Source organism: Anguilla anguilla, chromosome 11 (assembly GCF_013347855.1).
Source record: "Anguilla anguilla isolate fAngAng1 chromosome 11, fAngAng1.pri, whole genome shotgun sequence".
NCBI lineage: Eukaryota > Metazoa > Chordata > Actinopteri > Anguilliformes > Anguillidae > Anguilla > Anguilla anguilla.
This window is the reverse complement of record NC_049211.1, coordinates 1,927,562-1,942,918: the sequence shown is the minus strand read 5'-3', so window position 1 is coordinate 1,942,918 and position 15,357 is coordinate 1,927,562. Positions and strand designations below refer to the sequence as shown.

General features: G+C 51.0%; 1 long non-coding RNA gene across 1 annotated transcript; it reads right to left on the bottom strand.

Moving 5' to 3' along the window:
• Positions 1 to 797: 797 nt before the first annotated feature.
• LOC118208444 lies at positions 798 to 10,873 on the bottom strand. The gene is made up of 4 exons (XR_004761568.1): positions 10,803 to 10,873; positions 6,394 to 6,477; positions 5,618 to 5,787; positions 798 to 1,346 (listed from the first exon to the last, which is right to left on the bottom strand). It is a non-coding gene; the product is annotated as an uncharacterized LOC118208444 (long non-coding RNA).
• Positions 10,874 to 15,357: the final 4,484 nt, after the last annotated feature.

Genomic DNA, 15,357 nt, shown 5'->3' with positions numbered 1-15,357 from the left:
CCCCCTCCTCCCACTGGTCAGGGGATACTAGGAGGAGAAACAGACCAGCGTGGAGGAAGGAAGGCTGAGGAAGACTCTGCTGAAGTTTACGGCCTCGTTAGCTGTTTGTATTTACCTGCGCTCTGTATTTAAAATGGAGGACGACTAATCAATGGGAGCTTTCGGATTCTTCACGGCCTGGTGGCTTAGCCTGGATTTGCGTGGCTGTGGACGGTGATGGAGAAGGAGAAGGCCTGTGTCATTGCACCTTACGACCTTATGACCTTACGACCTTATGACCTTATGACCTTACGACCTTACGACCTTACAACCTTATGACCTTACGACCTTAAGGTGATGTCATTTTCACCCTGAACTCGTCCTCTTTTATTTTCTCACAGTGTGGGCCTGTGTCCTGGGTGAAACGGCATTAAACTGGATCCATTTATACATTTACATTCATAAATTTACTACAGAGGTTGAGGTTGGGTGACTGGTTGGAGTAACGGCTGTGTCCCAGCAGGGATTTAAACCCGTAGCCCTCAGGTGCAGGGTCCGGGGCTACGGACTCACACAGCAGCAGCCAGAGCTGGATTCAGCAGAAGAGCACACAGGGATGAGAGCCAGCTCCTTACCCATAGATGTGAGTCCTTACTGTCAGACACCCAAACATTATGGTGGGCCCACACAAATCTTATGAATGGCTCTGCTTATAATAATATGCTCTACATATAATAATATAAGGTGCAGAATCCACACACACACACACACACTCAGGTTCAGCTGCTTTGTTTCACAGTTTGTTCAGCAGTGCGATGATAATTTAATTGAACCTTTATTAATACAGAGTAGGTTGACTGAACACGCCTGCTCTTTTACAGCTGCTGTGGCAGGAAACCGGAGTACCTGGAGGAAATCCACACAGACACAGGGAGACCTGGCCTGCAGGTGTGAATCAAACGAGCCGCACGTAGCACACACGAGCTCGCTCTGCTTCAGAAAGGCCCTGGAGCTGCATACATTACACTGGAGCTGCATACATTACACTGGAGCTCCATTCATTACACTGGAGCTGCACACATTACACTGGAGCTGCATACATTACACTGGAGCTCCATACATTACACTGGAGCTGCATACATTACACTGGAGCTGCATACATTACACTGGAGCTCCATACATTACACTGGAGCTGCATACATTACACTGGAGCTCCATATGTTACACTAACGTCCCTTACTGCGCTCAGACCACAGATCAGACCAGGCCTTCAGTCCCGTTCTGAGACGGCTGTTTCCTCAGGCCACATGCTATCCCATAATTCCACAGCCCAAACCGAAGCAAACATGGCCCGAGGAGCCTAGGATCTGCTCGTGTTAAAAAAAAAAGAAAAAAGAAACACTGTGTAAGAGAACAGACTTGTTTAATATCACACAGGCCGGAGGTGTAAAACTGTCTCTGCGACTTCTGATCACTGAGTCTTACAGAAATCTTATGGACAGAAACAATCTTACCCAAGGCTGAGAACAGTCTCATCATCCAACCGTAGAGACAAATTGCCTCAGACAGTCAGTGTGTCACTGCTGCCCTCTAGTGGAGAAGAAGCACAGCGCACCGAAGAGAAAGGCCGAACAGGCGCCCAGCACTCTACAGCTCACAGAGATTCTGGGGAGAAACTGAGCGACTCGGCACTAAATAAAGGCCTCATTACGACTATAAAGGGACAGAAAAGCCTCCAATGCCCCCCATATCTACCTCATGGTAGGGTACCCAACAGGCAAAGAGCGTTTGGAAAAGAGTGAAAGAGTATAAAGAGTGAGTGTGTAAACATTGAAAGTGTGTAAAGAGTGTACAGAGTGAGTGTGTAAAGAGTGTGAGGAGTAATTGTGTAAAAAGTGATAGTGTGTAAAGCGTGTAGAGTAAGTGTGTAAAGAGTGAAAGTGTGTAAAGAGTAAGTGTGTAAAGAGTGTAAAGACTAAGTGTGTAGAGAGTGTAAAGAGTGAGTGTGTAAAGAGTGAGAGTGTAAAGAGTAAGTGTGTAAAGAGTGAAAGTGTGTACAGAGTAAGTGTGTAAAGAGTGAAAGTGTATAAAGAGTGAGAGTGTACAGAGTGTAAAGAGTAAGTGTGTAGAGAGTGTAAAGAGTGAAATTGTGTAAAGTGTGTAAAGAGTAAGTGTTTAAAGAGTGTAAAGAGTGAGTGTGTAAAGAGTGAGAGTGTAAAGAGTAAGTGTGTAAAGAGTGTAAAGAGTGAAAGTGTGTACAGAGTAAGCGTGTAAAGAGTGAGTGTGTAAAGAGTAAGTGTGTAAAGAGTGTAAAGAGTAAGTGTGTAAACAGTGTAAAGAGTGAAAGTGTGTAAAGGGTAAGTGTGTAAAGAGTGAAAGTGTGTAAAGAGTAAGTGTGTAAACAGTGTAAAGAGTGAAAGTGCATAAAGAGTTAATGTGTACAGAGTGAATGAAAGGGAAGCTTCTTTGTTCAGGGAAGCTGCCGGTCTGTGTAACTGAATCAGACGGGCTGGGTTAAAAGCTCCAGTCTGATTCAGAGCTGTGCTGACCCCGCTCTCCAATTAGATTAGCGTGAACGCTCTGGCTTCCAGCTGAACAATGCCACCCCTGTAAATATTACACTGAACCACTTTGCAGTAGGTTTTCTATTTACTTCTAAACTGCTTCACATGCTGATCTCCACAGATGAAATTAAGTCTTTTGATTCTCAAAAGAGATGCAAAATATAAATGGGGCAAAAAATTAAAAGATTTATTGAGTGGGAAAAAAACCCATTAATATCAGACTGACATTTAAACTGACACCAAGCAGCTGGCAGGGATAATATGATAATGCGCACACAAAAGCTGCAATATTTACACACACACAACGATGTACTCCAGCCGCAATACGAGACGGGAGATTCGGCGACACTGAGGCAAAATCCGCAGGGGCACGGGAAGGGGGGGTGGGGGGGGACACACGCCAGGGGGACACCATGTGTGTACTTAACACGGTTAAAGCAACAAGCTGTGTTTTCACTGCCATGTTAAATCTGGGAAAGGTGACAGCAGAAGATGGCTTCCCTGGGGCAGAGGAGGTGACCCTTAGCCTGTACCCTTTCACAGCCACTTCCCCGAAAAGAGGCTCGCCACGCCCGCCTGAGGGGAAAGGCTTTTTTTCGGGTTACTCTGTCCTTTGACCTGCTGAATGAGGCGATCGGTAGAGGGGGGGACATTGAGGGGGGGCCTGGGGTCAGCCAGCCCCCAGTGAGCCACCAGCTATTAGGGGTGAACTGGAGGTGATCCCACAAGGCTAAATAAATCTAAAGGTCAGCTCTACTGCCTGCCTGGCCTGCTGCCAGTAACCCTACACCCAGAATGGCCCAGTCCAACTGGCTCTGACCTGCTGGGTCCACACCCCCCCCCCCACCCCCGCTTGCGTCACACTCACTCAGAGGGGGTGGTCTCGCTGGGATCGGCCGAGGGGGGGCACGGGGGGGGGGGTTTGCCCTTTTTTAAACTGCACCACACATTTCATTTGCTGACGGAAGCTGTCCCCCAGAGTGCACCATGATCAGGACGCCACCGATGCAGAAATAAACCTGGGGAGACTCAGTGACCTCATTCCGCCCTGTCATGCGTGGAGGCTGCTCCACCATAAACCCCCAGCGGGGCTCCTCTCTTCACCAAAAGCAGGAGGAGGCCCGGTCTGAGCAGCGGGCCCTCAGCTGATCCCACAGGTCATTACCCACACAGGGTGCAAACTCAGTGCAGACCTGCGGGACCTGACTGCGTTACCTGGAGCGGTCCGACATTAGCGACATCACACACGGACATTAGCGACATCACACACGGACATTAGCGACATCACACACGGACATTAGCGACATCGCACACGTACATTAGCGACATCACACACGTACATTAGCGACATCACACACGGACATTAGCGACATCACACACGTACATTAGCGACATCACACACGGACTTTAGCGAGATCACACACGGACATTAGCGTCATCACACACGGACATTAGCGTCATCACACACGGACATTAGCGACATCACACACGGACATTAGCGACATCACACACGGACATTAGTGACATCACACACGGACATTAGCGACATCACACACGGACATTAGCGACATCACACACGGACATTAGCCACATCGCACACGGACATTAGTGACATCACACACGGACTTTAGTGACATCACACACGGACATTAGCCACATCACACACGGACATTAGCCACATCACACACGGTTCACCATCGCGCAGTCCGGCATAGGACAGACGGCTCTTCTGTGCACAGGAACACAGCCTCCCCCCTGTGCACAGGAACACAGCCTCCCCCCTGTGCACAGGAACACAGCTTCCCCTCTGTGCACAGGAACACAGCCTCCCCCCTGTGCACAGGAACACAGCCTCCCCCCTGTGCACAGGAACACAGCCTCCCCCCTGTGCACAGGAACACAGCTTCCCCTCTGTGCACAGGAACACAGCCTCCCCCCTGTGCACAGGAACACAGCTTCCCCCCTGTGCACAGGAACACAGCTTCCCCTCTGTGCACAGGGACACAGCCTCCCCTCTGTGCACAGGAACACAGCCTCCCCCCTGTGCACAGGAACACAGCTTCCCCCCTGTGCACAGGAACACAGCTTCCCCTCATTTTTGGAACATGAACTGTTCACTGCCTTCACCGTAAGTGTTCAATTTGAACTATTTTAAAAAAATGTAATTTTCATAAAAACTGTCTCAAGCACTCTTTGTTCCTTACACTGTCAAAGTTATATCAACTCCACCCGACATATTTTACTCTGTCAGGGTCACTTGAAACACTGGCCTTTTACATTGCTGCTCCTCCAGACCATTTTGACCTGTGACAGGATACATCCCTCGTTTCTCTACAGGAACCTGACGCACAGCCACACAGCTCAGGTGAACCAGTTGAGCTTGCTCTTGCTATTGTTCTATCCTAGCATACTGAACAAGAAAAACATGCTTCACATTCTTCTGCCCATTGCACTGCCACCAGTGCTACAGCAGAGTTTCATTTGGCTGTGATTGAGGCCGATGGGAGGGGGCAGCGGCCGAGTCTGTCCTGGCTTCAGCGGGACGCTCTGGTGTCCCCACGGACGAGGGGAACGGCCACACCAGGGGCGTCTGATTTCGGAGACCGCCCCGCTCGCTCACTTTCGTGCGCCGCGCGGGAGAACACGGTAATCAGATTACACCATGCGCACGGCGCCCGCGGAAACATGCTTCCCACTCAGCGTCACCTGGCAACCCACCCCCCCGCCTCCCGTGCACACTGCAGGGCCTGTTCCAGGCCCCTCTCTGGAGGCTCTGCTCCCTGTCACACCACCGCCACACAGACACACGCGCCTAACCTAATCAGCAGCTGCTGGAAACCACGGAAACAAGCCCTCTGAAAACAAGCCTGGTCACCGGGCCGCCTGCCTGCCGAGCTCTCGCTCTGCAACAGGAAGACCGCGGACAGCCCCAGAGCTCCCCAGGAAACGCATCACATGGCCCGGCGAAGGAGTCCCGTCCCGGGACAGGAGGGAGAAGCCCTGGGGACTGCGCCCGTCCTCCCAGGTGAACCCGCGCCCCCCCCCCAAACTGAGAGGCTGTGCCCGCTCCTTACCTGCGCTGCGCGGGGCCCCCACACCAGCCTGGTGGTCTCGCTGGGGTCGGCCAGGGGGGGCTTGCCGGAGTCGGCCGCGGTCATGGCGACGGAGGACGAGGCTTCAGGGTCCGGAGAGAAGAGGCCGAGGGGGTCCGAGCGACAGGCTGGACGAGAGCGGGGTCAGAGCTCTGAGCCCAGAGAGAGGAGAGGGAGAAAGAGAGGGAGGAGAGGGAGAGAGGAGACAGGGGGAGGAGAGAGAGAGGCAGAGAGAGAGAGAGAGGGAGGGAGGGGGAGGAGAGGCAGAGAAAGAGAGGAGAGGGAGGAGAGAGGGGGAGGAGAGGAAGAGAGAGGGAGGGAGGGAGGAGAGGAAGAGAGAGGGGGAGGGGGGAGAGAGAGAAAGAGAGGGGGAGTCACAGCACCATAAAGAACACTCCCCGCCTCACTCAACATGTCTGTCGCAAACAAACCCCCCCACCCCCTCCACCATCCCCTCTATTCAATACAGACAACCCCCCCCCCCCCAACCCCACCGTGGCCTGTCACCACTGCCACAGAGCAAACACTGCATCAGCCTGAACAAACCAATAACCCCCCCCCCCCAATTCAGCCCTGTCTCTGCCCCCAGTTCAAACACCGCACAGCGCTTCTGTCTAAACAAACCAATAACCCCCCCCCCCAATTCAGCTCTGTCTCTGCCCCCAGTTCAAACACTGCACAGCGCTTCTGTCTAAACAAACCAATAACCCCCCCCCCCGCCCCCCGAAGCTCAGACACCATGCAGTGTTCCTGTTTACCTGCCATTCAGGCTCAAAAGCCACACCTGTCCCCCCAGCACTGAGAGCGGCTCCCTGCCACAGGGCTCTCTCTCCAGCTCTGCCCTGTGAAAACAAGACACAGGAGAAGCGCTGGGCAGAGGGCATGCACACACAGTATGCGCTACTCCATACCTCACACAGCCTTAACTTAGCATGCTGGGAGGGGCTTGACTTGATATCTCCAGATAACACTTTACCTGAGGCTGTGTCAGATTAATGTTACCTCTGTTCCCACAAAAAAACAAAAAACCTCATTATTTAAAGAGGAAAGTCTGTTCTGTGATGTTAAACAGAGAATCTGTTCTGTGACGTTGAACAGAGGGCTGTAGCCGGCCCAAGAGGGGAGAAGTCGGGGTCCTCCACCCCAGAAAAATTTTGACTAATTAAAACCAATTTCTTGCGTTTTCACAATACATTTTCCTGCTTCTGGTGGGGAGTCGTGTTCAAAGCAGCGTATCAAGCATGAATTAAGCTGAATGCAGGGGCAGCTATGAAGAATATATATATATATATTTATTTTATTTTTTTTAAATAGAAAAGAGCTGCATTTTGTTTTGCAGGGGGACCTTCGTGACGCAATCACAGACTGATGTAGGTAGAGCTCACATGGTAATTGATTAGCACACAGAAGCAATAGGTGACCTCAATAGTGATCTGGCACGATAGCACGATTAGCTATCTCTCTGGATATTCTCCAGAGCGGCGGCCATACTAGCCTAGCTGTGAGCGAATTAGCCAGCGGTGGGCTTTTCATGGACAGCCAAAAACAACACTGAGCTAAATTAGCCCACTAAACACATGCTTCCCTTTCAATCAATTTACTAATCTCTGCTTGTGAAAAATACACACAAAGACAAATGTTTTGAAAATTTCTTTTTTATCTCTACAAGATGGAAAAAAAACATGAAGAAACACCACCTGTTGCTTTAAACTTCAATAGTTCACACGGGTAAAAATTTCTTGGTCTAAAAGCTAGAAAAGAAACCTCCAAAGCGGGGTTGTGGCTTCAGAAAGAGTATTTATTTTGCTTTCCAACACCGTCGGCCTGATAACAGCCATCAGCGCGCTAGAGTCCGGAAAAAAATCAGCGGGATGAGGCCACAGTTTGGTATAACGTTGGTCCGCCATCACTAGTGGTCTTATTCTTCTCTCAGCAGCTGATCCTCAACTGCCTAACGGCTGCTAGCAGACGGCTGTAGGGCCAGCGCTGATTGGGGAAACGTTGGCATAGTAACAGCTGTGCCAACAGCGGGTCACTAGGACAAGCTGTATGCTCCACAGCGTGGTCTTTGCACATATCTTCAGCAAGCCGCTCTGCTCTCGCTTGAAAAGCGCATCAGAAAAAATGTCATAACCACATACTACCAGCAGATGGCGTTTGCTGGACGGCATTCTCCCTCTCCTGTCTCCAAAGACTGGCCTTCACGTTCTGTCCAGCAGGTGTCACTAAGGCTCTGTATAATGACACCCCAGCAATAATCACAGCACAGCACTGCATCCTCCACCCAGTCTGTGCCAGGAAACACCAAAATTCCTGTTCCACTCCCGCCATTGAGGACGTGGGACAAATTTGATCAAGCCGTGTGAAGGAACCAAACATTTATTTCCAATTAAATTATGAAGCGAATGGCTCCAGCCTTTTTTCCTGAGCTTTACCCATGTGCTGTGGGTCTTGGGGAAGCAGCTGTGGAAGATAGACCATATCTTTCCCATACAGCAGCAGGAGCTAGACTGTTCCCCTGGTATGGGGAGGACACTCACTACAAAGTGGCACATCCTCAGTGCATCAGCACTGTTCTACAAACAAACATCACTACAGCACAACATTTCAGCAATGCACACCAGAAATAGGGCTTCCGTAGATTTAAATACAGCTGACATTTCAGCCAAAAGAACTCATGACCATTGTGCCCGAGGTAAGTAGTCATACTCTTATCTGGTCGCTAGGGGGCGCAGTTACATTGTGTAAGAGACTAATTAGCTTCTCAGGTCTGCAGATGACTGTATTGTCCCAGGATCACACAGCAATAGGCCCGCTACTGAACCCCACAGGACCACACTGGAAGAGCAGAACATGTGTAAGTATCACAGATATATCAGAGACACGGGCGTGTTGTCTAATGGGGGGATGGGTCTCGCTCAGCCTGTCCAATTGTGTGAGGTGTGAATGATTTAGGGTGGGGGGGGGGGTGAAGAGGCTCTTTTATATATGGCGGCAATTACACAGGCGGTGGGGGCGTTTACAGCCGATAAGGACTCAGCGCAGGAGGAAAGAGCCAGGGGGGGGGCATGGTTGGCGGGGGGGGGGGGGGGGGGGGGGGGGGGGGGGGGGGGGTTCTGAGGGTCACAGGAGGCTCATAAATGATGACACGTCCGGCAGGTCGCTAGAGCCCCCCCCTCCTGCCTGTTTTTACTCCCAGCCATTGTGACAGGACATCATTAAAGCCCCCCCCCCTTTAGAAATGGGGTGCTGTGGACGGGTGGGGCTTAGGCCCCGCTGGCTGATACATGGGGCAGGTTGGGGGGGGGGGGGGGGGTCACAGGGTGTACCTGAGGCCAAATCAGGCTAAACATTCTGACTGATCTGACTGTGGGAGGAGCCGGACGTCCAGAGGCAGCAGAATATAGACTGTGGTGTGGTGTTAACTCATCCAGGTCCCAACAGAGGAGGCAGTTTTAGTTTAGCACAATAAATCTTGATATCGTGATATCTTAAAAAAATAAAATAAAATAAATAAATAAATAAACATTGTTTCATAACGTCACACCCGTATTTCAAAGCAGTTTTATGCACACTGAGCCGGTAAGACTGAGCCCTTATCTGCATGAATAGAGCCCCTTTCTTTTTAAAGAACCTAACAGCACCTGGGGGGAGGGGAGTGGCCATTTATTGCACCCCCCCCCCCTCCCCCCCGGGTGATGCACAGCAGCCATTTTGTGTCCGACCCTAACCCCTCACCACACATCAGCCGAGCTCAGATTTAAGCGCTTTGGCTACAGGAAATGACAAAGGGGACTCGTGTGAAAACACCCGAGATCTAAGATCTTGAATCTTGGTTCTTCCCCCACTGTGAGACAGGTCGTGTCCACCTGTAGCGGCACGCTGTGTTCCGTCCGCAGAACCTTCCGGAAGCCTGGCGGGGTCGTGACAGGTAAGGAATTTGATGACGGGCAGCTCCGCAGATGCCGTAGGGCAGAGGAAACAGTGGTGTAACACCCTTGTGTTCAGGGAGGCCTTCACATGTTTTACCCGTATCACAGGTAAGTACACACACCAGGGAGGCCTTCACATGTTTTACCCGTATCACAGGTAAGTACACACACCAGGGAGGCCTTCACATGATGTTTTACCTGTATCACAGGTAAGTACACACACCAGGGAGGCCTTCACATGTTTTACCCGTATCACAGGTAAGTACACACACCAGGGAGGCCTTCACATGATGTTTTACCTGTATCACAGGTAAGTACACACACCAGGAGAGGCCTTCACGTGATGTTTTACCCGTATCACAGGTAAGTACACACACCAGGGAGGCCTTCACATGTTTTACCCGTATCACAGGTAAGTACACACACCAGGAGAGGCCTTCACATGATGCTTTACCTGTATCACAGGTAAGTACACACACTAGGGGAGGCAGCTCTATCGCAGCTGTTCTCCACATCTTAATCTAGGGGGTGTGTTTTGGAGGTTAGCCCAAGCTATGACGCAATTTCTAACGCCTGTCCCATTACCAGAAACTCCCCTCTGAATTTCACCCTGTAGCTTTGGATTTCCGCTTATTAACTTGAGCTGTAATTTGTGTGGTCTTTCATTAGTTCATATAAATGCTGTAATTTAAAAGCTTTCATCAGAAAAAAGTCACAAAAAATGGAAGTATCCCCCCCCCCTCTAACATTTAGACTAATGTTCATCACTGTTTCACAAATATTGGTCTCCTAGCAACAGGGATGGAATGTATAATGTTTCCACAGGCAATGGCACATGTTCAGCTTGAATTTCCATTGTTGTCAGTTGTAACAAAAGACACCGATACAATATGAACACAATAAATATGATGCTGAGAGTCCAGTGCACTGGAAACGGTGATTATGTCTGCAACGGTAAACACGCAAAAATAACAATAAGAACTCACGCAGGTAGTCTGACGTGCTCTGGAATGATAAGGATGCGTGTGCTGAAATCTGCACACGCCTTGCTATTGCTCTTTGGAAAGCTGCTCATTTGGTTAAGCGCCTATATTCACATAATTTCAGGAGGCCCTTCCGTTCCATATGTTAGCGATTGTTTTTTTAATGGGGGGGGGGCACAATGTCGGTCCAGTTAAGCTGCAGAATTATCCTCTCTTCATGCCCAGGTAAGTTTCGGCATTCTGAACACTTACCTTCCCCTGAGGAGAACACTCCTGCCTAAAATCGGCCCGTCAGGTAGATCGTCCCGCCCCTCAGTGAGCGGTCCTCAGGCCCTGAAGCGCTGGGCTCAGGGTGGCCTGGAGTGCACTTGGACCCCCCCCGTGGGGGGAGGAATGCGAGCGGTTTCCTACTGCAGGGGGCCCGTGGGGGTCAGGCTCAGGACCTCTGCTAGCACAGATGTGCAGAAGCAGCTATAAATACACCCCCAGGAAGCTGGGCTGGACGACAGGCTTCAGTTTCCAGCTGGTCAAGGGGCCACTTGAACCGCACAGACCTGACCTGTCGTCGCATCCCATCATCCTCTGCTTCCCCCTGACAGCTGACAGGGACTTGAAAGCGAGAACAGTAATGGGGGCCATAAACAGCACTATAGCCATTAGCATCTGTCCTATAAATCCTATGAGCGGTGAGATTTACGCCGAACGGGCTACAGCCCAACCTCACTCAGCACGCCCAACGAACGCCCGATATAACTCACTCAGGGGCGTTCCTCCATCTCAGGAGCTTCAGCGAGAACACCAGGCAGGCCCAATACCGTCAGGGTTTTTTACAACACACTGGAGACGGTACAGCACTGAGAATGTGTTACAGGATGCGGCACACACGTCCGTCAAAACACACGTAGCCCCGCCTCCACCCCTCACTGCCACCATGAGGCACCAACAGCCCCACTGTAATAAAGCCCAGCTTCCTGTTCGCTCGTCTGGATTTACATCAGGTCATTTAGCAGAGCACACACCCGTTTCACACACATTTAAAGCAGCTCAAGGCTGCAGCACAGGCATCCCACCTGGGAGTCACAGCAACACTTAAAGGTCCTTCATGACATCATCAGTGACCTGAGCAATAAACTGGCCCGGGCTGCCATATGTATTGATCCGGCCAGGGCCTTCAGTACCACGCCCCACCCCCTGGTGTTTAAATGATCCCTCTCTGCTGGGTTTTGACCTCTTGACCAGGTTCTGGTTAAAATTTGGCTAAATTCAGGAATAATCCAAATGTACAAGCTGCACAGTTCGAGGCCCAGTTCCCTAACCGCTGTGCTACAGTGCTGATCACAGCACTGTGGAGACCTTTGACCTCCTCTGACAGCATTACATTATATTACATTGCATTAATACAGCAGATGCTCTTATCAGGAGCGATTTACAATGCAGGAGAACGTTAGCGCATCAAGCTGAGTTATGAGCGCCGCAGTCAGAGGCAGACCGGGCTAACCGCTCTCCCCAGTCCGGTGAGCGTATCCAACATCCATAAAGCAGTAAATGCAAGCCGCCCTGAGCCAGCCTAGAAGCGTAATACAGGCTGTGAGTAACGCTCGGAGGGTAACGTAATGCATGCGTTACGCATGCTGTGAGTAACGCTCGGAGGGTAACGTAATGCGTGCGTTACACAGCGGCTGCAGTCTGTCTGTCGAGCCGCACGTGAAGCGTCCTCCTCTGACGCACGTCTGTGTGCACCCCGACCCGCGAACTGTGCTACGGCAAGAGACATCGCGTTCGTTAGCAACCGCGCGCTGACGAATACACGTAGCCGTGGAAACACAGCGGTGTGTTTTTAAAGGACGGCGCTACTGAACAGATAATTTAATAAATACATGAAGCCAGTGCTACTGTACTGCAGCAAGACACTCTTCCTTAAATAAGGATATCCAATGGAAAACAGCATAACCCCCCCCCCCCACCCCGCTATAATGATTACTACCTTCGCCCCCCCACCCACCACACATGCGAGGCGCATGAGGAACCTATTATCCAGCCGAAAAAGTGGCACAGGCACTTCCTTAGAGGCCCCCGCGATGCCCCCCCCCCGGTCCCCCCCGCCCCCCCCCAAACCGCCCTGCCATTCGGTGACCTCTTTAATTATCTCATTACCGTGGAAACGCACCTGCGAGACTCGGCCAATTACGCGCGCAGTCACCAGGCAGACCTTTTCTTCCCTCCCGCGCCCCAGAATTCAATTTCACCTGCAAAGCCTCTTTCATTACCGGTAGCTGCCAGCCCTCAGACACAAATCACTCTCATATGGGGCGAAGGGGGGGGGGGGGCAGATGCATAAATTCAGCTTTCAGCATTCAGATTGATATTTATTCACAACCGCAGGCTTCTCCGGGGTCCCTGGTGAAGCAGGGGGTAGCGCGCTGGTTATTTGGGGGAAGGACGGGTAAACTGCACCGGTATCGTTTCACGCCCATCACACTGAAACCAAACACGTGGCTGCGCACGCACGAAAAGATTACACGCGATTGGAACACGCCTTAACCGAACATTCTAACGCTGATGTCACAATCGCTTACTGCCGACCGACAGAAACGGAGTTCTAGAACACCGAGTTAGAACAAAAAAGACCTGCCCTTCAAAAAGGGCTGACAATATTAGGCACTGAGATGCTGTTATCCAGAGTGACTTTCCAGTCCATTTATGGAGCTGGATATTTACTGAAGCCGCTCGGGGTAATTAGCAGCGCTCAGGGGGTACAACAGCGCCCCAGCAGGGAGCTGAACCCACCGCCTTTGAGCTACACTGCCCTAGCCACTGCACTACCACACTGACCCCGTCTGAAGACATCACCTTCAAACTGAGCCCTAACCACTGCACTACCACACTGACCCTGCCTGAATACATCACCTTCAAACTGAGCCCTAACCACTGCACTACCACACTGACCGTCTGAATACATCACCTTCAATCTGAGCCCTAACCACTGCACTACCACACTGACCGTCTGAATACATCACCTTCAAACTGAGCCCTAACCACTGCACTACCACACTGACCCTGCCTGAATACATCACCTTCAAACTGAGCCCTAACCACTGCACTACCACACTGACCCCGTCTGAATACATCACCTTCAAACTGAGCCCTAACCACTGCACTACCACACTGATATCAATACATATTTTACATTGGAGGTCAACAAGTTTTCTGTACAATGTACACTGAAGGCTTTTCAAACTGTTGCGCCGATGTTTTCGTGATGATATTACAGTGATGTCAATATTTCAGGAGACTCATGACTGATGTCTGATTATTATTTTATTATTTTTCATTCATAGATTTATTTTGTGGATGAATCTATTCAAGCTCACATACTGCAAATAAGCCCAAAATAACCTATACTACTGAACTCGCAAACAGCAATTGAATACAAGTACATAACAGTAAGTTTACACAAAAGTGATAATTTTTCTCTAGCAGTCATCTTTATAATTAGAATGCTCCAACTATATTTTATGGTGTGTAGTCATTGTGAATGGTCTAATCTTCATCTGCATACGTTTGATAACGAGTAGATTGCATTTTAATGACATATTAACAGTAAACAGCTTCACTGTAAATCGTAACTGCAACCGGCCAGCCCTCAGTGCTAGCAGCCCGCGGCCCTAACAGGTGAGGTCAGACGGTCAGCTGGTGTGGGGGACCAGGAAGTGGTGCGCAGCGGGTCTGGGTGTCGCTGAAGATGCGAGCGACACAGGCAGCTGTAACCTGAGTGAAGTGTTCCAGAGGTCTGCTTCCTGTCTGTGTCCTCACGCCGGCTCCCATTTACATAAGAACCGACAAATCAAACGCGCACAGCCAAGGCCTTTATAAATAACGTGCTGCTCTGAGATAAGTTGGTCGGTTCTCTGGTTTGTTATTCGAGCGAGCGCTCACGCATTTCAGCCAAAGCGCATAACGCAGCTCAGTTACTATCACATACCATTCAGCTTTCATCTATTTATTCTTAAGACATGAAGCTAAATGTTTAAATATTCAGCAGGGGTGGGGGTTCCAGCACTGCCCCCCCCCAGGGAACCCAAACTGTCTCTGCGTGCCGTTCGCGGTCCCGCTGCAAGGCTACATTCCAGGCAGATGCCATAAAATTCAAGAAAGGGTTAAATCCTCCACGTTACCATGGAGACAACGACAGGCCTTCTGTACTAGTGACCCGACACGGCCATTCTATAGGAGAACAAGAAGGAAGAGGAGGGGGGGGAGGGGGGCGGGGTGGAGGGGGCTGGGCTATTAGAGGGGGAAGGGGAGTTCCACACACAAGGAGGCTGGCTATTGGTTGGAGACGGTCACATGGTGCCTTTTGGAATGCTAATTCGTGTAAGGATTTTTTTCCCTCTCTCCCTCTCCGTGTCTCCTCCTCCCGGCTCCTCCTCCCCGAGCCGCTCTATGCCAGACCGCGGGCTGAGCGGGACCCAGGAATGGTGCGGGACAGCAGGGCAGGCACGCCAAACTGAGGAGGAGGGAAAACAAGGCCCCAGCAAGAAGGTAAGGAGAAACCTGCTTATTTCCCCTTCTGAGAAACGGCGTGCGCTGCGTGTGTGTGTGTGTGTGTGCGTGTGCGTGTGTGTGTGCGCGCGAGCGTGTGTGTTCTGGTTTCCGTGAGAGCTCGCTGCCGTGGCTGTGATCCAGGCAGACTCTCCCTGACTGGAGCTGCCAGCGCTGAATGAAAGAGCGTTTCGGGGGAGCCTTTGTAACGTGGGCGTGCTCAGTGGTGTTTCTGACGGGGCAGTGTTGTTCCTGAGGGGGTAGC